At 42.5% G+C, this 24484-nt stretch overlaps 2 long non-coding RNA genes across 2 annotated transcripts in view; one reads left to right on the forward strand and one right to left on the reverse strand.

Moving 5' to 3' along the window:
- LOC104652898 (uncharacterized) overlaps window positions 1–22195 on the forward strand; it is a 31751-nt gene extending 9556 nt beyond the window's left edge. The window contains exons 2-3 of the long non-coding RNA XR_746183.3: window positions 21071–21314; window positions 21710–22195. This is a non-coding gene — a long non-coding RNA (uncharacterized LOC104652898). The remainder of the gene's footprint in view (window positions 1–21070; window positions 21315–21709) is intronic.
- Window positions 8416–22213, reverse strand: LOC141580947 (uncharacterized). The gene is made up of 3 exons (XR_012513373.1): window positions 22142–22213; window positions 21582–21665; window positions 8416–9889 (listed from the first exon to the last, which is right to left on the reverse strand). It is a non-coding gene; the product is annotated as an uncharacterized LOC141580947 (long non-coding RNA).
- Between the last annotated feature and the right edge of the window lie 2271 nt (window positions 22214–24484).

A 24484-nucleotide genomic window follows, 5' to 3' on the forward strand; every position in this document is an offset into this window, starting at 1 on the left:
TTGAACCCAGGAGGCAGTGAGCCGAGATTGCGCCACTGCACTCCAGTCGGGGCCACAGAGGGAGACTTCAGGAAAAAAAAAAAAATTGCCATTTTCCGCCTTTAACCTGAGAGTTTTTCAGTTGACTGGAAAACAGGATGGTTCCCAGCAAGCATATAAGGCAGTTAGACTACCCATGACTGCCTTTTGAAGATGCCTCCTGGAGAACGAGGCATATCCTCTATGGAAACTTCTCGAGCCCTAAGTAGGGATGACACGTCTTTGTAGATGGAATGCTCCAAAGTTCTTCCAAAGGAAGTTGTGGTTTTCAGTCTGAAATCTCCAACTTCCCCAGTTTGGGTGATTTGAGATGCTTGCACCTAAAACAGGGTTCTAGGCTGGTCTGTTTCTTCCTCATCTAACCAACCCTAGAGTTCTTTGAATTTTCAACATCTTTTACCAGAGAAATGGAAATAAAATGAGGAAGTAAATAGAAGGAGGTCTTAGAACCATTTGCCCCTCTGTCCATAGTCACACTGATTTCAACATGTGTCAACCCTCACAAACCCACTGGGATGAAGAATGCAGGGGAAATTCTCTCAAAATGAAATTTTTTACTATACTCATTTTAACCAGTGGCACACAGAGGGAAAATAAATTTTTAATAATTTTGTTTGTATGTTGAAAATTGTGTTATTTGTGGGTAGATCAATAGGATTGCATTGTTATAATTATGCACAGAAAATATCAGTAAAGTTAATGGTAGAAAACTGAGTCTTCTCTTATTATGTATATGAACTATCTACCAAAGTCACTCTCTTGGGTGCACACATGGTATCTCCATTTTTGTTGGGATCCATACATTGTAATGAAAAAAATCATAAATTTGGACTTACTTGCATTTGAATACCTGCTTCACAACTTATGGTGTGACTATGACCATCATTTATTTATCCAGCTGATGTGATTTCACTCTGTGTTCCTACCCAGATCTCACCTTGAATTGTAATAATCCCCACATGTCAAGGGCAAGAGCAGGTGGAGGTAATTAAATCATGGGGGTGGTTTCCCCCATGCTGTTCTCCTGACAGTGAGTGAGTCTCATGAGAGCTGATGGTTTTATAAGCATCTGACATTTCCCCTGCTTGCACTCATTTTTTCTCCTGCTACCCTGGAAAGATGTGCCTTCCACCATGGTTGTGTTTCCTGAGGCCTCTTCGGTCATATGGAATGCGAGTAAATTAAACCTATTTTCTTTAGAAATACACAGTTTTGGGTATTTCTTTATAGCAGCAAGAGAATGGACTAATACACCAATACTTATAAATATCTGCTGTGGCTTATTTCCTGTGGCAAGTGTGTGTTGGTGGCACAGTACGGGGAGGCACAGAAATAAGTAAAATGTTATTAAGAGGAAGATTTTAGACAAATTAAAGTTGTCTAAACAGAACTTATTTGAGCAAAGGATGATTCATAATTCAGGCTGCCTCCCAAACCAGGATAGGTTCCAAGAGACTCTGTCACTGCTGTGTGGTTGAAGATTATTTATGGACAGAAAAAGGAAGATGACATACAGAAAGCAGAACAGGTACAAAACAACTGGATTTGCAATTGACCAACCAGATTATTCTTGCCTGCTTCCCAGAAAAGTCCATGCACCGAGAACAGCAAGTTTTGCAAGAGAGGAAGAGTTTAATAATTGGAGGGTCAGCCAAGTGGAAGGATGGTAGATTAATTCTCAAATCTTCCTCCCCAAGAATTCAGAGGCTAGGGTTTTTCAAGGATAGTTTGATGGGCAGGGGAGTAGGGAATGGGAAATGCTGATTGGTTGGGTTGGGGATGGAATCATAGGGGGTTGAAGCTGTCTTCTTGTGTTGAGTTAGTTCCCTATGTGGGGATGACAAGATCACTTATGTCAGTTTCTTGGTATGGGTTACTAATCTTGGTGGTGTAACTGGTTCATCAGAATGAAGGTTCTGGAAAATACCTTAAACAATAATCTTAGGTTTTATAAGAGTGATGCTATTTCTAGGTGCAATTGTGGAGCATCTTGTGTCCTCCAGCTACATGACTCTTGAAGGATAATTTTTTTGTTTGTTTGTTTTCCCCTTCCCTTTCCTTGAATGATAATTTTAACCTTCTGGCTAATTTGTTAGTTTTACAAAGGTGATTTGGCCCCTGAGCAAGGAGGGGGTTAGTTTTGGAAAAGGCTGTTATCATCTTTGATTTAACATTAAATTCTAAACTAAATTTCTCCTGTAGTTAACATGGCCTATGCTCAAGAATGAACATAAACAGATTTTGAGGTTAGAAGCAAGGTGAAGTCAGCTATGTCAGGTAGGTTACGGTCTGTTTATACATCTGAATTAGGTTATAGTTTACTGTGTATGGAGAAACCTTTGGGCCAAACTGATAATATGTAAGGAGGCAATTTTAGGTTAAGTTTAATTTAACACTGTGTACCTAGTCGTGTGTAGCCATAGTGTCTCATAGGAAGCACAGAAGAACAAGCAGAGCTATGCTCAGAGACCTCTGAGTTCAGCTGGGGTGGGAGTGGTCAGGTAAGTTTTCTTGGAAGTTATTTGAACCGCATCCTTGAAAGGCCAGTAGAAGTTTCTTCCCAGTGGGAAGAAACGAAGGGAAGCACGTGAAAGTCATGGAGATGAGAAGCTGCAGGCAGACCTGTACAAAGGAAGGCTGGGTAAATGTGTGGTGTGGTGATGGCGAGAGAAGGTGCTAGGGACATGAGCAAAGACTAGAGTATGGAAGTCTTTGCATAACATGCCAAGGACTTTGAGTTCTCTTCTTAAGGTGGTGGAGACTCCTGACTCATCTTAAGAAGTAGATTGATAGCCTTTGGTTTTCAGCACAGAGTGATCATTATGGGATGGTGGCATGAAAGCCTGCCTGGAATAGAGAAGTCCACATCTTTGAAGGCTTGTGGGAGCAAGAATCTTAGACTGCTGAGAGGAACATGGGGATTGCTGTCAGACAGTGTTTGCAGAGTATCCAGGAGCTGAGGCCCTCTTCCAGGGTGAGAATGGAATCAATACAATAGAAACTTGAGGGCAGGCCATCAGGGTTTAAGGTATGGTGGAGGAAGGAATATAGATTAAAAAGGCAGACAGGAGCAGGCGGGGAAAGGAAGGAGGAAAGACAGAGAGGGGAAGGACGGAGGTTTAGAGAGGGCAGGGTTAGCAGAGAGTCCAATACTTCTGGGGGATCAAATGGGTTAATTATGAGAGACTGTCCACTAAGCATGAGGATATTGATGATAATTACCAATAAAAGTATTCCCAAGTATTTCAGAGAAGACAGGCATACCTGGGATTGAGAGCAAAGGCAGCATCTGGTGACGCCTCTACATTTCTACTCTGCGTTTACCCTCTTTTCATGGGTTTGCTGTTAGTGCGAATGAAATCCTTAGAAAATGGTTGTTGCAGGAATTCCATCTTCTCTTCGTGAAGTCACGTATGTTAAAAGAGCTGCATTCAGCCTTCCTGTTAGGGCCAACTAGAGGACATCGTTACCAGGAGGAAAAACATCAATTTACTTTGCATTTTGAAACTGAAAAGTAGGCAAAGGAGGTTACATGTATTTACTCAGTTCCCCCCCCCCAAAAAAAAAGAAAAGAAAAGAAAAGAAAAGAAAAGAAAAAAAAGGCACACTGTGATCACAATTTCTCTAAGCAACACCATAAGTGCTATTATCCTCTGTGATTATTTTGACTTGATTTGAAATGTTTATTCAAATACTTACATGAATGACTAATCAAAAGGATTGTTAAAACTGCCTTACACATGTGAGACACCTTCACAATAATAACAAGGTTTGCTGGGAACTTATATTATGTTTTTAATTGCTTTTGTCAGTCAAAACTATCTGCTGAGCCCCCACTTGAAGCTGAATGCTGTATTTGAGCTGGGGATAGCAATACAGAGAAAGCCCAGGAAACCCTTGATTACTACCAATGCTTGAGGCGTGCGTGTTCTGCTTAATTAGATTTCAGGTGAGCTCCTGCTGAACCCTCTATGAGCCATCATAATTTTTGTTTCAAGGTTTAAAGAAATCTTGGTCAAACTTTCTGGAAAGACAGAGACCCTAGCATGACATCTAGCTCCCTCTTAGTGGTTCTAATTGAAATGATCAACATGCTCTAAAAATAGGAGAAACCCTGTAACAGTGCAGGCAACAGAGGAGGGAAGTTATCCATGGGGAAAACATTTGAAGACATTTCTGCTGGATACAGCCCAGAAGCGCCACAGTTGAAGTGAAAAAGCATCAGCTTTGAAGGTAGATGATTAGATTTCATTTCCAGCTTTGCCAGCCACTAAGCCACTGGGCCCCACACTTTACTGGTGGCTCAGTATTCTGGTAAATAAAATGGAGCCGCAGGATCTAATGACTTGCCGAGTCCCCATTAGTTTCAAGTGTCTACGATGCCACATTGGTTAAGGAACAGGCATTATAAAGTGATAACAGCATCTGTTTTACGGTAGACCACATGGGTTCAAATCCCGTATCTTTTACATTCTAGCTATGTCATGCTGGACAGATTACTTGAAGTCTCTAACCTCAGTTTTCCCATCTGTAAAAGGGGGATAATAATTCCTACCTCTCCAAACTCCTGTGAAGACCAAATTAGATAATACATGTAAAATCCTTAGGAAAATATCTGGTGTATGTTAAACACTGGGTAAGAGCTCTTGTTATTGTTATCATAATTATTTATAATACCAAAGGAACATCTCAAGAAGGTTGTAATCATTTATGTGTAGACATATATTCATAAATGCAATTATTACAAATCTTGCTTGGAACGTGGAAGAAGATACTATCATATGCATATATATGTGTGTATATACTTATATGTACATATGTGTGTGTATTGTTAATCATATACACTGTACCCATGTATATGAAATATATATGTACATATGTGATAAGGATGTGTCGGAATGATTAGAGACCAAAGATAAAGAAGATGAACTTTGAATGGTTCTCCATAGTATATGAATTTTAAGTATAGTTTTGACAGGATGAAAAAAGTCAGAATCGGTTAGACAGGAGTCTTATTATTTTGCATAAAAAGACCAAAAATAAAGTTGGCTAGTTTGTTTAACTGACACATTTAGTAAAAACAAGGAAGCCCAGGAAGGGGCCTCAGCAGCTGCCTTGGCCCAGGAGACAACCTGTACTTGACTCTCCCCTTCAGGCTTTGGAGCTATTTTAGTGATGGGGGTGTCTTCAAAGTCTATCAGAAGCAGCTCCAGTGACAACCTCATACCCATGGACTTGTCTGTTAAACACCAGCTAGAATCCAAAACTCCCAAAACAGAATCTAATGGGGTGGATCAGTTAACATTCAATAGGGTGCATTCTTATTGGGCAGAGTTCTTGGGCCAGATCAGCTCTGAAGCTGTGGAGTTTCTTGGCTCACATTTGGTTAGAGTATTGTTAGGGGTTGAATTGTGTTTGCCCAAAAGAGATGTGTTGAAATCCTAATGCCCCTGTGCCTCAGAATGTGACCGGATTTGGAAATGGTGTCTTGACAGAGGTAATCAAGTTAAAATGAGGTTGTAAGCGTGGGCTCTAATCCAATATGGCTAGTGCCTTTATAAACACGGACAATTTGGATACAGAGACAGACATATATAGAGGGAAGACAATAGGAAGGGAGACAGGGAGAATGCCCTGTGAGGTTGGAGGCAGAGAATGAATTATGCTTCCACAAACCAATGAACATCTGGGGCTACTAGAAGCTAGAAGGGATCCTCCCTCTACAGATTTATAAGGGAGCACAGCCTTGCTGACACCGTGATTTTGGATTTCTAGCCTCCATAACTGTGGGGCAATACACTTCTGTTGTTCTCAGCCACCAGCTTTGTGGTACTTTGTTATGGCAAGCCTAGCAAATGAATACAAGCAGGCTTCCTGGTCTTGTCGGTTGTGGCCAGGGTGGAAGTTCACAACATTCAAACCATGGCAATTCCTGAAGAAGGAACGGTGGAAGTCAGCTTTTGTGAGGAGGTGGTATGTGTTGCAGGAGCACAGCGTTTCATAGATTGACCAACATAGTCCTGATTTGATGAAGATGAGGCTTCAGCAAATGTCTGATGAGGTTTTATGTCTTGATGTTTTACAGCATGATCTATTTATATTTAGATGTCCAATTACTCAATTATATGACTAGATAATGTTCAGCCAATAGACTGTGATGTCCTTGAGGGCCAGGATCATGTCTTGCTGTTGGCAGGCAGGGTCATAGGCTGTGGTCTTAGGTTGTGGCTCTGGAATCACCCTGCATGGATATGAATCCTAGCTCTTCCAGTTTCTTAACTTACGCCTCAACGTCCTCATCTATTAAACCAAGATGATTATATCATAATAGTACTTATTTCTTGATCTAAGGATCAAGTGAGTTATTGTATATCAGGAACTTAGAATATGGCTGGGGACAAAGTAAATAACCCATTGATATTAGCTATTATGTTAGTTTCCAGATTCCCTAGAACCTAGCATAGGCCACAGTATGCATTATGAACTCAATAGATATTTCTTGAAAAATAAGGAAAATAGTGTTGTTTTAAGTGAATTATTATGCTTGGCCATGTGATGTGGTAGAGGACACATTAGAGGAGTACTAGAGATTTTAATCGGCCTAATCTTGGTCTGCAGCATTAATCGCTGAGAAATTGAAATCTAGGTCCTTGTGGACACAGAGCCTTGTGCTTTCTTTAGTGGAAAAAATTTCTTTTGTACTGGACCAGGACTGAGAACCTCTGAGCTTTCATGTGTCCCTGACTCCTTTCTTGGAATTCTAAGAGGGAAGAAACACAGGACAAGTCACTTAGAGATAGCCTGTTACACACCTGCTGGGTTCACAGAAGAGCCGTTTAACCGCCTGGACTTAGGATTCATTGCCTGCGGAGTGATTTGGGAAAGATGTTTTCAATCCAATTCAGTATGAGTCAAAGTGGGAAACAATTAGCATTTACACTACTGAGAAAGGGAAAAGAAAGAAAAATGATCCATAACTTGTTAATGGAGGAAATTTTCTTGTGGGGAAAAATATTAGAAAGGCATGATTTCCTTACTAGGTAATGTACAACTGCTTTTCCCATCCCACTGTTGTTTCCAAACCATTTCATTGACATTTCTTCATTTCTTCAAACTCACGCAACATTTGTTTAAACTTCTGAAGCAATGTCAACATTGCCAGGCCACAGAGCCTCTGCCTAATATCACAACAAATTCATACGGACCACTAGCCAAAACGGTGATATAGAAAGGCCCATTATAAAGCTAGATGCTCCCTTCTGTTGAATCCATGGAGAGTCTCCCTCCTTGTGAGCCTTCCACTCACTGCAATACATAGACATGAGTCTTTGCAGCAAGTCTGAGGTTTAAAACCTCATCGTACAGCAATGTAAACACATGCTTTTGATTGACAAGTCTTACTTTTAAAAGGAATAGGCGAAGCAAAAAGATATTCTTCAGTCCCTCTGCAAGGCACTTGTGATGCTGTATTTTTAGCCTGGGCTCAATCCCCTTATTTAATGATTGACAGATACGGAATCTTCCAGGAACATGATGCCATATCGGCATGACCATCTATGCCCCTGGTTACTACATCTTCTCTCTCCCTGGCTGGGGTAGCGAGCATTCTCCTGTCCTTAAAGTGACATGCCAATGGCAGTTCAGGATGTGCCAGTACTTGGGGTCTTGGCTGAAGATGCCTTCCAGAGGGCAGCTCCCCAGGGACTGGGCAAGAAAGAGTCATGTTCAGGCCAACCTGCTAATGCGCCAACCCCTTAGCAGAAGCTCCTTTTTCTTGCCCTCATTATTTCCTTCTGAGAAACTTGCCATCCTAAGTAAAGTGTGCCTCTAACACTTTGAAGAGATTATCACTTTCCTCTTTGTCGTCTTTAAAATTTTATTATTGCTTTCAACTCCACCTCAGTTTTCAGGACTTGATCCCATTCTTTTCATTTTGAAAATAGCCCAGGGCCAAGATGGAAAAAGAAACAACCTAAAAACCAATTTTTAAGCAGTTTTTAACTTACCAAAAACGTCACGTTATTGCACCTTTTAAATCTCAATAGATCTATTTGTAGAAATTATACCAAAATCAGCAATTTCCTTGTTCTCATCTTCCCTCAATCACTCCTCCAATGAGTTTGCTGGCGAAGAACCCCTGTGTCCAGGTGGCTGTGGGAGGCCCTGTGATTGGGTGTAATCAAATCCCAGAGGCACTTTTCTGATGAAGCTGAGATTCTTTTGACAGAAACTTTTGAGAAGTGGAGTTGATGTAATGAAGTCCAGAATTTTCCAGACTCCTCTTAATATATCCATCATGTCCAGCCTCATCATTGACATGTTGACTCTCTTGTTTCTGATTTCAGCTGTCAGACTCAGTAAAGTTGCCCTGGAAGCTTTAGCATATGTGGCAGAACACTGACAAGATGTTACTTACACCTAATTAAGGCTGAGAGCATCATAAGGGTCCCGGCATCCTAGCAATCTCATTTCCTCTGGTTTCGAATTTTCTGGATCTTGACCTCAGCACTTTGAAATTCAGGAGAATTTGATACAGGGACTCTTAGGAATATTGCCATCACCACACTCTGACTTTTATATCAAAATGGAAAACATCAGAACAAAGAGAATTTGACAAAAGAGATGGGACCATCACACTTAGAGGGTCAGAATGGTTTAGCTGACCTGATAAGAATGGCTGGATATACAGGATGATCTTTGGGTCTCTCCTGCTGTTTTTACTTAGACTCTGTGAATGGGGGTAAATCCAGTAGGATAGGTAGTAGATGGGTAGTAAGAAAAATCACATGCAGGAAAGAGAAAGAGGAAATGAATACTGGACTTAGCACAATGACTGAATGTGGCAGGGCTACATTCAGCGTAGTAACAAGCAACTGTTTCAAACAGTCATTAAAAAGGCTGTGGGATATACTCCAGGGAAAAGAAAGCATCCCCAGTGCTTGAGGGACTTGAAAGACATTTAGGTGGAACCCCCTGCAGTGGCACAGGCTGGAATTGCTCTTTTGTGGCCTGGCTAAGGACTAGTGCCTGCCCCATCCTGACTCTTCAACCTCTACCTTTGTCTGCTGCTGACTTAAGGCTGCTCTTGTGGACGAGCTGGTCTCTCACACGGCAGAGTGAGGTCACCGAACGCCCCAGGATGTAGAACAGCCTGACCTCTCCTCCACCCCCTCTCCCAGCCCCCTGTAAGAATTTACAAATCCAGTTAAGGGTGAAATTTTGCCATTTCCTCTGTGGAACACAGAGGTTTTATGCGATGACAAGTGAATGGATTTCTTCTCTGCTGAAGTCTCCAATTCTCATACAGTTGCCAGAGGCAGAAAAAAAAAAAAAAAATCAGCACTTTGGCAGCAATAAACAGCTTTTTGCCTTCAAAAATGCTTCCAGGTTTTTTTTTCCTGTCTTTTAAAAAATTTCTTCTTTTATGTATGTGTGCATGTAGGAGGGAGAGTGTTATTTAGTTTTCTTTTGCTTGGTAGGAGATAAGGGAACATTTAAGATGAAATCACAAATTGTCCAGCTCCTTGTCGGATGGATCAGTGAGGTTTCTCTTCTCTTCCCTCTCTGCAAACTCCAGGGTCTCATGAATTCCTTGGCAGGGGCCTGGTCTTCTCTTGTAAAGGGTTAGTTACGAAACACATTCATAATGTCCCTGGCTCAATATCCCAGCCAGGAGTCAAGAAGAACTCAATTTCCTGGCCTGACTTTTTTGGACTCTGACCACTCCAGGTGTTGAGACTGCTCAGGAAATAAGAGGCAGAACATGTGCGCGTTTTTTAAAAAAGCACAGAGTGCTTGCTGGGGACCCAGATGCTTAACCAGGCTGTTGGCTTGCAGCACAAAGTGGATCCTAAAAGAAAAAGGAAAGAAAAAAGAAAGGTTAATAATTATTGAAAAAAAAAAACAAGATGGAAAGTTTCAGAGATTTATGTGATTTAATAGGAGAGGCTCTTTCTGAGCTTCCTATGAAGCCAGGTGACATCTCCCCTGGGCGATGCTTGAAAGGGTTATTTCAGCATTGGGAAGTTGGGGAGGAGGCAGAGGGTTTAATTAAAGGGCTGGATGTTTTGTTGACTTCTTCATGAAAAAAATTTTTTTAAAAAAGTTCTTCTGAATACACAGCAGACATAATAAGTTTACCAAAAACCCATCTTACCTTGATAAGGCCAGGCTCAAAGTAGTGCCCCTGAGGAACTGACTGTTACCTACTCGAGAATCCTATTTTTTAAGGTCTTTTTAAGGTCTCCTCCTTTCCTTATCTCAACAGAAGAGTATATCAAAAACAAGTGCCTTGCCTAAGCTGTCTGTAGAGGGCAAACCTCAGCCTTTTCTGATTGGCACAATCTCTTAACCTTGCTGGGAAGGCTGAACGTTAGGTCATTGTAGAAATTTTGAACTGGAAGGACTGTAGGGTTTATCTTGTCCACCATCACACTCCTAACAACCACCATTTAAAGGATTAGGAAATGGAGACCCACAGGAATTACATGACTGACTGAAGGTCTGCAGGTGATTAGTAGAATAATTAAATTCTGTGACCAGAGGATAATCCTGTTTTCCTTGCAGAATTCCTTCCCCTTTACCAGGATTTCTCCAAGTGTCCACTGTGGAAAAACGCCAATTCTATATAGTATGTTAATGCATTTTATGCAAAGCAGCTGTGGGTAGGAAGGAGAAAGAGAGAGAAAGAGTGATCTTTGGGAATCTTAAAGAACTTTAGAAAATGTTGGATTATGCTAAGTTAAACAGGTTTGTTTGCAGTGATATTTCTCTCACAATTTGATCACTCTTTTTGGTTGTAGCATCTCAAAAACGATGACTTCTGTAGAACACACTGCGGGTAATACTTCCTGGCATTCAGCTCAGTCCTTTTTTTTGACTGGTTGAGTGAGTGAGTTTGCATGCTTTTACTCGTCTTGGCCTATAACTTTTCACCTGTCAACTACCAGGAAAAATGCTTTATTTTGGAATGAACACGAAACCTGGTTCCAACCTCAGTCTTGGCACATCCAACTGTCCCTCCCCAAATCAACCATTAACCTCTCTAGACCTTAGCTGTTTCATGTGGAAGATGATGATTTGGACTCCGTGACCCATGAGGTCCCTTCGACTAATTTACTATTTCTGGGTTTGAGATGTGGTTGTTTTCTGTCTGACCCTGGAGGAATCATGAAGGGAGAGGAGATATGCCCAGTCTCCCACTCAGGAGATTGATCTTAAGTTCTCAGGTTCTAAGGGAGTTTTGTATGGAAAGATTGTTCTCAGTAGTAAACAGCTCAGAAAAAGCATATTAATACAAGTATGAGAATAATTCATAATGGATAGCCTGGAATCCTAAAATTCAAAGTTTCAGGTAAACACTTCTAAAAAGTTAATTAGAAAGAAAAGGTAATATCTTCGGTGTTTGTATTTCAGACAGCAAAGGCACTTTGAATTCTGGACCAAAGTCTACGTTGGGGCTTCCCTTCACCACTGCAGTTCCCTCTATCACTGGTTCTAATCTGCATGCTCAATTTACTCTTGGTACCCGGGCTGAAATTCTCTCTTTCTTTTAAAAGAGTCTCTCTCTGTTGCCCAGACTGGAGTGCAGCAGCGTGACCTCAGCTCACTGCAACCTCCACCTTCTGGGTCCAAGCAACTCTTGTGTCTCAGCCTCCCAAGTAGCTGAAAATTAAAGGCACACGTCACCATACCTAGCTAATTTTTGTATTTTAGTAGAGATTGGGTTTCATCATGTTGCCCGGGCTGGTCTTAAACTCCTGAACTCAAGCTATCCTCCCACTTTGGCCTCCCAAAGTTTTGAGGTTACAGTTATGAGCCACCGGCCTGAAATTCTTGAGAGTGGCTGAAAAATAGAAAGTATACTCTCAGTCCATTTCAGCAGAATATATGATTGCTTCTTGTAAGTAGGGTTGAAAGGGAGTATTTACAGAAAACAACAACCAAATCGAATGCTTGTCTATGGAAAATACCTATTAAAATCTATAGGCATTCCTCTCAGGCACTAAGATTCCTCAGGTACCTGCCTGAGGACCTGGGGCTTCCAGGTAATCATGAATCATAATTTGTCCTCATCAGTTTGCATGTTTCATTTAGGTGTTCTCCAAGAAGAGGGGTCCTTTTAACGAATGAGTACTAAGCATCCACTCTAAAAGGAAGCTGGAGAAAGCCAGTGGAAGGTCTTCCTGTTGGGTGCCATGTGGATTTGCCCTTGGCTCTTGTGTTCACTCAGAATCCTCTGATGTCCTGTTTCCAGCTGGGCTGTGCGTGCACCCTGGGGATTCAGCGGGAGAGGTGACGTCTGCTGGCCCTCCGTCATTCATCAAGCTGCCTGAGCAGAACCATTTCCCAGGCCTGGCCGTAGCTCCCTGGCTCTTGGGACCTGCTTAATCAAATGGTGAAAGGCTGGAGTTTATGTCCTGTCCCTGAGTTCTCGAGAGGAATGAGATGATGGGGATGGGAGGGAGCTGATGGTGGATATGTGAGTAAAGAAAAGCAACTTGGGGAAACTAAATTGGGGAGAGAGGGAGGTCCTTTGAATTGTGAGAGTTTTGGGGTACCTATTTGTCATTCATACTAAGCAGTCAGACTACAATCCCTTGGCTTCAATAATGTGTTGGATTGAAAGGGACTTATCAGAAGACCCATCCCTTCAGCCTGAGGCTGCCTTGTGACACAGGGTGCCACCTTCTTCCTCCTTAGCCCTAGAGGCAGCTTGCTCTTGGCTGCTTTCTAAAACGGACCTTTGAATCCCGAGGGTGGAGGGTGTGGCCTTGGAGTTGGTAGCAGTTTGCTATCAAATACCTGTCTTGCTTCCAGGAGCACTCTGAATCCAGCAGTGTTGAGAAAAACCCAAGATCAACATGGCCAGCATTTCCCATCGGAGGTCTGACAGGTCAGGTAGAAAAGCCAGGTCCCTCCATTCCTGATATTCCCATCTTTAGGGAACATTCTCATCATCCTGCAACTGGTAATAATTTTCTAAAATTAGAGTTTTTCTGTTTCATTCTCTCCCCTCTCAGGACCCCTGGTTTTGCCTTCCCGCCCACCAGCCCTGGTTAATGGAGCTTTTGTTCTGCCTGACTCTGCCTTGCTAATCAGGGTGTATCATATGGGAGCTATCAGGACAGCCCGGCCTGCTTCGAGAAGGAGCACGGGTAATCTATGAGTATTCTATGAGTAAGTCTTCATGGTTCGGTGACAGAATGACATCCCAAAGAAGGTAGACGGGGTCTATGCATGGATGACACTAAGAATAGAAACCTGTTAGCTCTCACTCAAGGGCTTTCAGTGGTTATATTAACCATAACTTCTCACGCCTCTCTAATATGGAAAGGCTTGTGAGTTTTTCCAGCTACCTAGATCCCTTCCTGCTTTGTATTGGCTGTCATTTTCTAGATTGTTGTTGCCTGGGAAACCGCGGCCCAGTTTTGGCCTCAGAAGCATCTTAGTGGGTTTGAAAGACTTTCCAATTGCTACCCTTCCAGTGGAGGCCATTGCTCACAAAGCCATCTCCTTCTAAACAGCTCCATTTCAGCATAAAAAGTAAATGAAGCAGGAGACTGTGTTTACAGGTTGGGGCAGATTTGTGTCAAATATATTTCTGATAGACATTGAAGTTCAGTGTTTTGTTGTAATTTCCTAAAGGAAAGAAAAGCTATCATTCATTCATTCATTCATTCAATAAATGCGTATTAACATTGTCCTAGGTGCTGGTAATACACAAACAATATGAACAAATCCTCCAAGTTCCTTCTGACTCTCAGGAGAGTCAGACAATAAAAATACCCAGACAAATAAACAAGATGATTGCTTTTATGATAAAAAGCACTGTTAGAGTGCAGAACACAGTAAACTCATGTCAGAGTGTTCTTTTCTCCCAAATTACGACAAAAATGAGATTTTTGTATTGTGCTTTACAACTAGCAAAGCCTTTTCATCTATATCATCCTGTCCTCACAACGACCTCATTGGATACACAGTGAGTAATATTATCACTTTATGGATGAAGCAATGGAAGCTCAGAGAAGTTAAAGGATTTGCATAATATCACGTGTCGAATAAACTGTAGAGCCAGGACTTAAGGCCAGATCTTCTCACTCCTTAATGCTCTTTCTTCCCTAATTTTCCACGTCTTCACATTTCCAAGATTATAGGGTTCATGAGAGCTACTTTGACAATAGTCAGGGACGGATGATTGAGCAGAGAGAGGAAGGCGGGTGAGTGGGGAGGCCTAGGGAGCCCTTCAGCCAAGAATGGGTTTTTCACAAGAGCAGGAAAGTTCTTTACGTGGCCTTTGGCTTTGCAGAGGCTCTGCTTCATCTCTTCTTGACGTCGTCCCTGGGAAGAGGGGAGCTGGGGTGGATGCAATGGGGAAGGAAGGGAAGGTTGTCATTTTAATTTGTCTGTTATTCATCCACATGGCCCCTGGGGCCCTATTTTCAGACTTGTCTGCTTGCCCAGAAAGGGGCAGGCCCAAGATTCACAGAAATTTGAAGCACATACACTTGGTTTGGCCAACAGCATTGGTGAAGAGAGATGCATGCTGGTCCAAGGTAGTGCCTTCGATGCTCAGAAACAACATAGCTCCAGGAAGAGTGGGGAAATCTTTTCTGCCTGCTTAAAAGTGAAGGCCTCGAATCAGAATCAGAGCTTCAATGAATGTTAGAATTGCAATGAATTTCAGCTACGGTAGTCCAGCAACTTTATTTCACAGACGAAGGACTGAGAGAGAATGTGACTTGGCTAGAGTCATGCAGTGATTTAGTGAATCCCAGACCTAGGTCAGGAATGCAGCCCTTCTGACTCCTGACCTCCTCCTCCTGATCAGGTTGCCTTTAGAGCTGGCTACAAAAAACTTAGAGACTGGTGATCGCTCAGGCACAAATGAGCTGGCTGTACTTGAGGCTGATTTCCATTCTACCTGTGCCTATTACATTCAAAGTAGTGAACCCTCGAAGCCTCTGGTATCCCGATCTTGTGATTATTGCAGAGAAAAGAGGTAAATCAAGGTCTGCGTGGGGAACAGCATCATCATGAGTTCTGGCATGCGCATCTAAGCAAGGCGTGCCTCTCAGAAAGGATCTCACTCCCTGTTGCAACTATATCATACCTTTTACAAAAAGTCACTTTGAGGTCACTTTTTTTTTTTGTCCAGTATTTCAATACATTAAATGCAATTACTTCATTGTTGATTTACCTGTCATTACAGGCATGTGTTTGAACATGATTTATTGAGTGAGTTTTGTGCCAGTTGACTTGCAATAGATTGCACAATATTCAAAGGGGCTCATTTGCTTGGCATTACATTAGAAGCATGATGATTGCAACACAAAGCAATGTAAATGAATTCTGAGAGGCTCCATCATTCATGTTGTCATGTACTGAATCCTATTATTATTTATTACCATAATTGTACTGTGTTTCCTGGGGCGATAAATTAGGACTGATGGGCCCCACTGACAGTCAAGGGCTGGACTCGCTCTGTATAATTTAATAGGGATACTGTAGGGTCTGTGTGTTTGGAAGAGATTTTCGTAGTGGTTAAAAAGAAATGAAAGAAAGATTTTTTTTTGAATGTATAAAAACCTTCCAAAGTTTCTTTTCCTCTCTCTTTAATGCCTTGGCTGCATTTTAAAGTCTTGATAAAAGCTAAGCTATAAGGAAGAAAAGTTCTGTCTTTCAACACAAGATAGTTAGAGCTCATTGCTTCATGCCACGGTCCTTGCTACATCAAACACTGCTGGGTGGCATTAACTCTCAAACAAACAAGGCATTATCATGCCTAAGGAATCTAGCATAGGCTGCAAATCCAATGGTCAGCATGATGGCAGCCCTAGGAACTTAGCATATTAAGTTTGACAGGTCCTTGAGGATCTGATCTGATCTGACAGGCTAATATTTCTGAAGAGATTGAAGGATCTGTTTTCCTACAACAGAGTAGAAGCATTGCAGATTATAGATATAAAATTGCTGTAGAGATGGAAATGTCTGTGCAAATACCAGCATAGGGTATTATTAAAATCATACAATGGGTCCTGGTATGGTCGCCCAGGCCAGCAGTTTGGGAGGCTGAGATGGGCAGATCACTTGAGGTCAGGAGTATGAGACCAGCCTGGCCAATATGGCAAAACCCCATCTCTACTAAAACTACAAAAATTAGCTGGGCATGGTGGCACATGCCTGTGGTCCCAGCTACTTGGGAGGCTGGGACAGGAGAATCTCTGGAACCCAGGAGGTGGAGGGTGGAGGGTGCATTGAGCTGAGATCGTGCCACTGCAGTCTGGTCTGGGTAACAGAGCAAGACTCCATCTCAAACCAATCCAATCCAATCCAATCAAATCAAATCATATCAAATCATACAATGCAAGTGCTGGAAGGGATCTGAGAGATGACCCACTTCAACCATCTCATTTTACAGATGAGAAAACTGAGACGTAAGGAGGGCACAGCTGACAGGGAAGAAGAGTCGTTAGCAATACACACTGCACTCTAATTCCAGGAGAACTGTAATCAACTGGCCTTTTGATCTGAGTGATGTCTAAGGAGCATGAGGAGCCATGAAGCAGAGACCTGGACATTCCATAGTGGGCAGTCCAAAGAAAAGCCCAAGACATGGAAAATCTCCCACATATCACTCTTTTGTCCAACTAGAAAGGAGTGTGACTGTTAATAAGGCGAGGGAGTAAGTCGTTAGTCACACAGTGTTGGCCAAGAATCTCTTAGAATCTCTGTTTTGCATAAATTCTGTTGGATCAATGTTATTTCAGAAAAAAAATCAATCTGTCTTTGGGCCCTGGGTCAGAGGTCAGGGATTTCATAATCCCCATGGAAATAAACTTTTTGACAGTTTACACATATGCCTTTTGTCCTCATCCTTATCTATCACAATCACGAATATCTGGTTTGGGAGCTCAATGTATGCAAAGAAGGGATGTCTGCAGAATGAATCTCGGAAAAAGAAGTTGAATTCTGTTTAGGGAGTTAGGATGGAATAGAAGCCAAGGAAACCAGGGTCGTGTTAGCCTTATATACATAATCTCCTTGGTAGAGACACTATCTAAGTAGTTTTATTTTCTATTCCTCAAGAGCTTAAAGGAAAGATTTCGCCCTAATTGTCTGCATTCAGCTGTGTTTATATGTGCCACTAAATGGTTTTATTCAGATTGATTCAGGCAGGGCCATAAAATCAATGCATTGCCACCTAGTCGATCTGATTGGGTTGTTAAAACAAGTGAACTAATCAGACCACTTCTTAAAAATCAGATCAGATCATCTGTGTGTGATTTGCCTGTCCCCTGGGCAACAGGCATAGTAATCAGAAATCAAGCCCAAATAAACTCAACCAAATGCCTCATGTAGTTTTGGTCTGAGCTACCTCCATCCCTACAAGTAAGGGAGGAGAAACATCTGCATGTTTGATCACTTGCACGCACCATCTGAATGGCACCCCATGCACCCCACTGGGTTGGAAATGGCACTGGACTCTGGTCATGTTCGTGCCTTACAACGGGTAGCAGAATCTTTCATTTTACGGGATTAAGGAGCAGTCTGAGGCAGCCGCAATCAAGACAAAGCAGGTATAAAGCTGTTAGGGAGTGGAAAGGAGTGAGCAGTTGCTTCTCACTTCAATCCTGAAAAGGGGAGCTGGATTTGCGAGCAGCCCCCTCCCCCCAAGTGCAGAGTGGGCCTCCTCACTACTTCCTGGCTTTTCCAGGGCCTCAGTCCAAAGAAAGCCTGCATCTAGCTTCCTGATTGGCTGACAGTCATGATCCGAGGGGTCATGACCAAGTGGAGCCAAGTGATCATACCAATAGCAAGAGGAGCCTCCCACCTGGGCTTTAGGTTCTGATTCATGCTTTTAAAAAGACCCTGGTTTGTGGCCTTAGTGGATACAGTCAGTGTTTCTCCATCAAAAATTTGTTCTTGTTGGTGTCCTGGTTTTTTGTAGAACTGAGGAAATTAACCAAGTGCTTTTATCTATTTATATCATGCTTGTGGCCACATTAGTCTTTATGAGAATAAAATCACCACCACCAAAACACGGACTGCATACTAGGGTCTTTATGAGAATAAAATCACGACCACCAAAACACGGACTGCATAATAGCGTTATTCTGAGAAATGGTCCTAAATTATAAGATAGTAATATGGATTATAATTTTGACATGAAAACAGAAAACCATCCTGCATTGTTTGAGAGATGATGTACTGGGGGTTAGTTAGACTGTTGTGTGTTTAATAGAGGAAGACCTGGCCTGTCCAGGATCCAGACGCTCGAAGCCATTTGCTTTGTCTTCAGGCCACTGGCCTGGGATTCACAGTTGTGGCAACTCACTAGACAAGGAAGGGTGACAACGTAAAAGGAGAATATGACTCTGGGTGACTATGAATACATTTAAGAATGTAAATAAGGCCAGACGCTTAGGCCTATCATCCCAGTGCTTTGGGAGACCCAGGTGGGAGGATTGCTTGAGGCCAAGAATTCAAGATAGGTCTGGACTACTTAGCAATACCCCGTCTGTACGAAAAATGAATTTTAAAAAAGAAGGTACATAAGACAATATGGAAGATACTGGGCAAAGTCTACACCTGGTAGTCAGTGGTCTGAGTCCATCATGATTTGAGTTATTTTTGTTCTAGACTGGGATAAATGTACTCCAAAGCTACTCCTTAAACGTCTCTTCTTGTACCATTTTTGATGGTTTTTGAAAACATAGGTGAAAATAATTAACATGTAAACATTTATTGTGCTAAGGAATATTCTTAGCTCCCATTTCTTCAATCTTTTCCCTTCTGCTAGTGTGTGCGTGTGCATATACACACACGTACACACACAGAGCAGGAGACAGAAACTTGCTCATACTTGCACACAATTTTAAGTTTAAATCAAGCCAATGGCAGTCAAACAGAGCCCAGGTGTTTTCTCTCAGGTACTAAAATGATACAAAATAAGCTAATTCGCTTCAAGCAACAGAACACCACAGGAGCCCGAAACCTGTGGCCTTTCCCTCGGAAGCTCCCGTCTTAGAAGCTACCTGAGCTCCTGTCCACTGCACGAGCTGCTTCGTTTCTTTACATTCCTGTAAGGCACCTTGCTCCTAAGATCCAGGCAATGTTTTGACCAGAAGTACCCCTGCCAGCAAGTCTTACCAGCCAAGTAGAAAATGGTTCTTCCTTTTGATCCTTGGCTACCACAAGGCAAGCTTACCAAAATGCATCCATGTTGTTTTCTTGCAGAGCTGACCTTGAAGATGGTAGCAGTTAAGGGGTCAGAAGGTAAGATGAATGGCTGATGTGGAAACCCCGTGGTCAGCAGAGTGCATCTCAGGGCCTTTTCTCTCGGAGGACAAAGCTCTGATGTGGCCAGGAGTCCCCGTGGAGGAGTGGTTGGGTTGAATAAGCGAGCTTGTGTTTTTACAGAAATAAGCCTGGTTTTAAATCATGACTCTGCTCCTGTCGGTGAGATTTAGAGCAAGTCAGGGGATCACTGAATGTCATCGTTCATGCTGCAGTGATGGAGGAAAGCCCCTGTTCTGTAGTTTACTACTGGCACTGCTCTTGGGAGCCAAGGGTTCCTAGACAACTGAATTCTGCTGTGAGGTCTGTAGCTCAGGGAGAGGGTGAGACAGGTGGACTTGGAAAGAACACTTTTCAAGGGTCAATAGAAAAACTCAGTTTTGACGCTGACATTTTGATGTTTGAAAATATCTCCATCCGGTAGAATTTACTGTGATGATGGAAATGTTCTATATCCACTATTCCTCAACATAGTAGCCACTGGTCACCTGCAGTTATTAAGACCTTGAATGTGGCCAGTACAACTTGGGAACTAAATTTTTAACTTTATTTTGTTTTAACTGATTTAACTTTAAGGAGCCATAAATGGCTCTGTGGCTAGTTGTACTGTATTGGACAGCACCATGCTACCATACTGGTTCTCAAATCAGGTTGCACATTTGAATTTTATTGTTTTTGTTTTTGTTTTTGTTTTGAGACAGTGTCTCATCACTCTGTGGCCCAGGCTGGAGAGCAGTGGTGCAATCATGGGTCACTGCAACCTCAAACTTCCTGGCTCAAGTGATTCCCCCACCTCAGCCTCTGCAGTAGCTGGGACTATAGGCACATGCTATCATGCTCAGCTAATTAAAAAAAAAAAATCATAGAAACATGGTTTCATCACTGTTGCCCAGGCTGGTCTCAAACTCCTGGGCTCAAGCAATCCTTCTGTCTCGGCCTCCCAAAGTGTTGAGATTACAGGCATGAGCCACTGCACCTGGACCTTCTGAAGAGCTTTAAAAGGTACTAGTGACTTGGTTCCACACCACGCCATTTAAATCCTAGTCTCTGGTATGGGACCTTTGCATCAGAAGTTGTAAAAGTTCCTTGTGTGTGATTGTAATGTGCAGCCAAAGTTGAGACCTGTGGCTCAAGGGCAGTCAGGGTGCCATGCAGTAGATGTCTGCGTCAACCATGGCTCTCTTCCTGCTGGACAGTTGTGCAACAGAGAATGGCTTGCTCTGGAAGGTCTCTGCTTGGGTTTTCTCTGTTGAGAAATCTGGTAAGTTTGCTCTTGGACAAATCATGGGTGCCTCCAACTTGGGCAGCCTAAAAGACCATGTTTTTCTTAGTCTTGGGTGTGTATTTCCTTGGCTGATAGGATGTGGGAGACACTTTAGTGGGGAAGAGGATCGTTTGGATGAGGGGAGGTGGAAGGGATGTGGACGTACAACCCACAAGGAGAATGAGAGGCTTTCTCTTCAAGTTGTGAACAACTTTCCCTCTCATGCTTGCATTTTCCTTAAAGCGTGCCAGAGGAAAGTTTCATTTCATATGGGTGGTAGGAGGGCTTTTAGTTGGACACAGGGATGTCCTATATTTTTACCTCCTTGCAGAGAAACAGTATCATTGATAACTTGAAACCCAATTAGTTCAAGCAGGAAATGCCTTATTGGGACTGGAGGAGCCAGAACGGGGTTTTAATGAAAAACACATTTTATTTCTAAAGTAACTGGTCTTATGTTTATTCCAGAAAAAGTCCTCAGGGTGCAAAGAAGAGAAATGCAATAAAATGATAATGAGGAGGCCCAGGACCCGCACAAGGGCACTGCTGCAAGCAGTTACTTCAAGAAAACCTCCTGCTGCTCGTCCAGCCCTTGCTGGTGGTGCCCAGCAGCCCGTATTCTTATCCCAACCCAATGTGTGTGGAGACAGCCCTGCAAAAGCGGAGAGATCGTGTGCCCAGAGAGATGCTCCAGGAACGAAACAGAGCAGACGTGGGTTTCCTTCTCTCCTCCTGCCTCCCGCTAGAGTAGGCGGTCCCTTTGATGTCACGGCTCTGTCTTCATGGCCCACTGCGCTAGCTCCAGGCCTTGTGCCCATGGCGGTCTTGCACCACGTGTGAGCCATGAGCTCTCCCAAGCCCCAAGGCCTGGTCTGAAGCAGGCTGATGTGCATCCCTGGCCTTGTTGCTGGGACGCTCACCACAGTCCCAACATCCCACCACTCTACTGCGAGAAGAGGCAAGGGAGGGGGAGGCATACCTCAGAGAAAGAGCAGATTTCATTCAAAGCCTGAGGGAGGAGGCCAGAGCTCCTGGTCCTGGACTCCGTATCCGTGGACTTTTCCTGAAAAGACAATTGATGGCACCTTCACCTTGTTTTTACTACAGAGGCCGGGTCGCAGTGTTGGAGCAAAAGACAACCCCCAAAGAGCGCTTTGTCCCAAAGGATGAGTCCACACCTGCTAACAGTTTCTCTTGTCAAACTAAGCCTGAGGCCCCGAGCGCCACTGCTCAGTAGCACTCACCGTCTTGGTCCTGATGCTGCTGTCACTACACAACTTCTGGGTTGACGACGCAAACACACGTGACATGTAGTATCTCATTTAATTCTCGCAACTGTAATTATCTCCGTTTCATGACGTCCATTTGCAGAAAAGATTAAGTGGCTAATCCTACAACACAATCAAATGGCTTGTCCCACAACTAGAGAAGAGATTGGGAATTTGAACTCCGCTGCAGAGCTCCGGAGCCTGTGCTCCGAAGGGAGGAGTGGGCTGGAGCTCCCCCCAGTGGTCGTCATGTAACCCCAACAATTCTTACCTTCATTGCTGTCTGCCTCGTTTACATTCCTCTTTTTCTCGTTGGTAGCAAGTCCCTCCTCCAGCCTCTTCTTCCCGAGCCCTGGTCATTAAAGTCTTAAATCTCGGATTCCACCCTCCCCGCAGCTGAACCCTTGTTTTCCTCCCTATCCAGAGAGCCTTAACCTCTTGTCTTACGTGTGTCTAACTTGAACCTGTACGGCCTATTCTTTGAGACTCTTTATATTTTAAAAAACCTGCACAGATCTTGTCAAAAAGTTATTTGTACTTCTTTCCACTTCTACAATTAGGCGATCATTGCCTTTTCTCCGATCCTGTAATCTCCCCAACGTATCCGTTTCTTATTCCCGTCCCTTAACTGAACGGAAGTGGGATCGGCTTTTCTGTTCTCTCTAGTACTTCTCCCGCCCCTTGTTCTGCGATTATTACCCAAGAGCTTTGCTGATGTTGGACTCCATATAGCACTGTTTCTAACACTTCCTTGTTTTCCTAAGTGACCCCAGCAACTGGCTCACAGCCTTCTTTTCCCTTGCTAAAGTCCGAGCGACTCAGACATCAAAATTGATCATCTTCCCAACTGTGTACTCAGGCAGAGTTCAGGTTCCACTTCCCCAGGGAGTTCTGTCTTGCTTCCATGGAGCTTTCCACCTGGCTGTCTCATTCTTAAACAGCTTTATTAAGACAACATCGACATATAAAAATGTATAGACTTAAGAAGTGCAACTTGATGTTTTAATGTTACATTATTAAATCATCACCACAATCATGCCAATTAAACGTATCCATTGCCTCTGCATAGTTGCCATTGTGTATGTGCATGTGCATGTGTGTGAGTGTGTGTAGTGAGAAGATTTAAGATCTGTCCTCTCAGCAAACTGCTAATATACAATACAGTTTTGTTATTTAACATCACCATGCTGTACATTAGGTCTCTAGAAATTATTTGTATCTTTCATAACTGAATCTTTGTATCTTTTGGCCAGTATCACCTTATTTCTTCCTCCACCGGGCTCTGGAAACCACTATCCTACTATCTGCTTCTATAAACTTGACTATTTTTGATTTCACATATAAATGAGATTATGCAGGATTCCTGTTTCTGTGTCTTGTTTGTTTCAGCTAGCATAATGTCTTCCAGCCTCATCCATGTTGTAGCAAACAGCAGGATTTTCTTCTTTTTTTAAAATAGTATTCTGTTATATATATATATATATATATATATATACACACACACACACACACAGACACATACACACACACACACACACATATATCACATTTGGTTCATCCATTCATCTGTTAAAAAACATTGAGGCCATTTCCACATCTTAGTTTTGTGAATAATGCTGTAATGGACATGGTCGTGCAGAGAACTCTTCACAATCCTGATTTCAACTGTTTTAGATACCAAGAAGGAGGATTGCTGGATATGTTAGCTTTATTTTTAAGTTTTTGGGGAACTTCCATGCTGTTTTCCATAACAGTTTTACTAATTTACATTCTCACTAGCAGTATACAAGGGTTCTCTATTCTCCACAGGAAAACTGTCCCATTTACAATGGCAACAAAAAGAATAAAATACTTACCCAAAGAGGTAAAGGTCTTATAAACTGAAGCTTACAAAACATTTGTAAAAGAAATAGAAAAAGATACAAATAAATAGGAAGATACAAATGTTCCGTACATGGATTGGGGGAATTAACATTGTTAAAATGTCCGTACTACCCAAAGTGATCTACGTATTTGACAAAATCTCTATCAAAATCCTAATGGCACTTTTTATAGAAATAGAAAAAATATTCCTAAATTCCTGTGGAATCAAAAGGACCCTGAATAACAAACCTTGAAAAAGAACAAAGCTGAAGGCATCATACTTCCTGACTTCAAATTATATTACAAAGACATAATAAAAAGTATAGTACTGGCTTAAAGACAGGTGTATATGAGGGATTCTACTAAATGCACTATATAAGTTATAAAAATCTCATCAAAAACGATGAGTTCGTGTCCTTTGTAGGGACATGGTTGAACCTGGAAACCATCATTCTCAGCAAACTGACACAAGAACAGAAAATCAAACACTGCATGTTCTCACTCATAGGTGTGTGTTGAATAATGAGAACACATGGACACAGGGAGGGGAGCATCACACACTAGGGTCTGTTGGGGGAAAATAGGGGAGGGACAGCAGAGGGGTGGGGATTTGGGGAGAGATAGCATGGGGAGAAATGCCAGATATTGGTGATGGGGAAGAAGGCAGCAAACTACATTGCCATGTGTGTACCTATGCAACAATGTTGCATGTTCTTCACATGTACCCCCAACCTAAAATGCAGTTTTAAAA

Source organism: Saimiri boliviensis, chromosome 13, assembly GCF_048565385.1.
Source record: "Saimiri boliviensis isolate mSaiBol1 chromosome 13, mSaiBol1.pri, whole genome shotgun sequence".
In the NCBI taxonomy this organism is placed as follows: Eukaryota; Metazoa; Chordata; class Mammalia; order Primates; family Cebidae; genus Saimiri; species Saimiri boliviensis.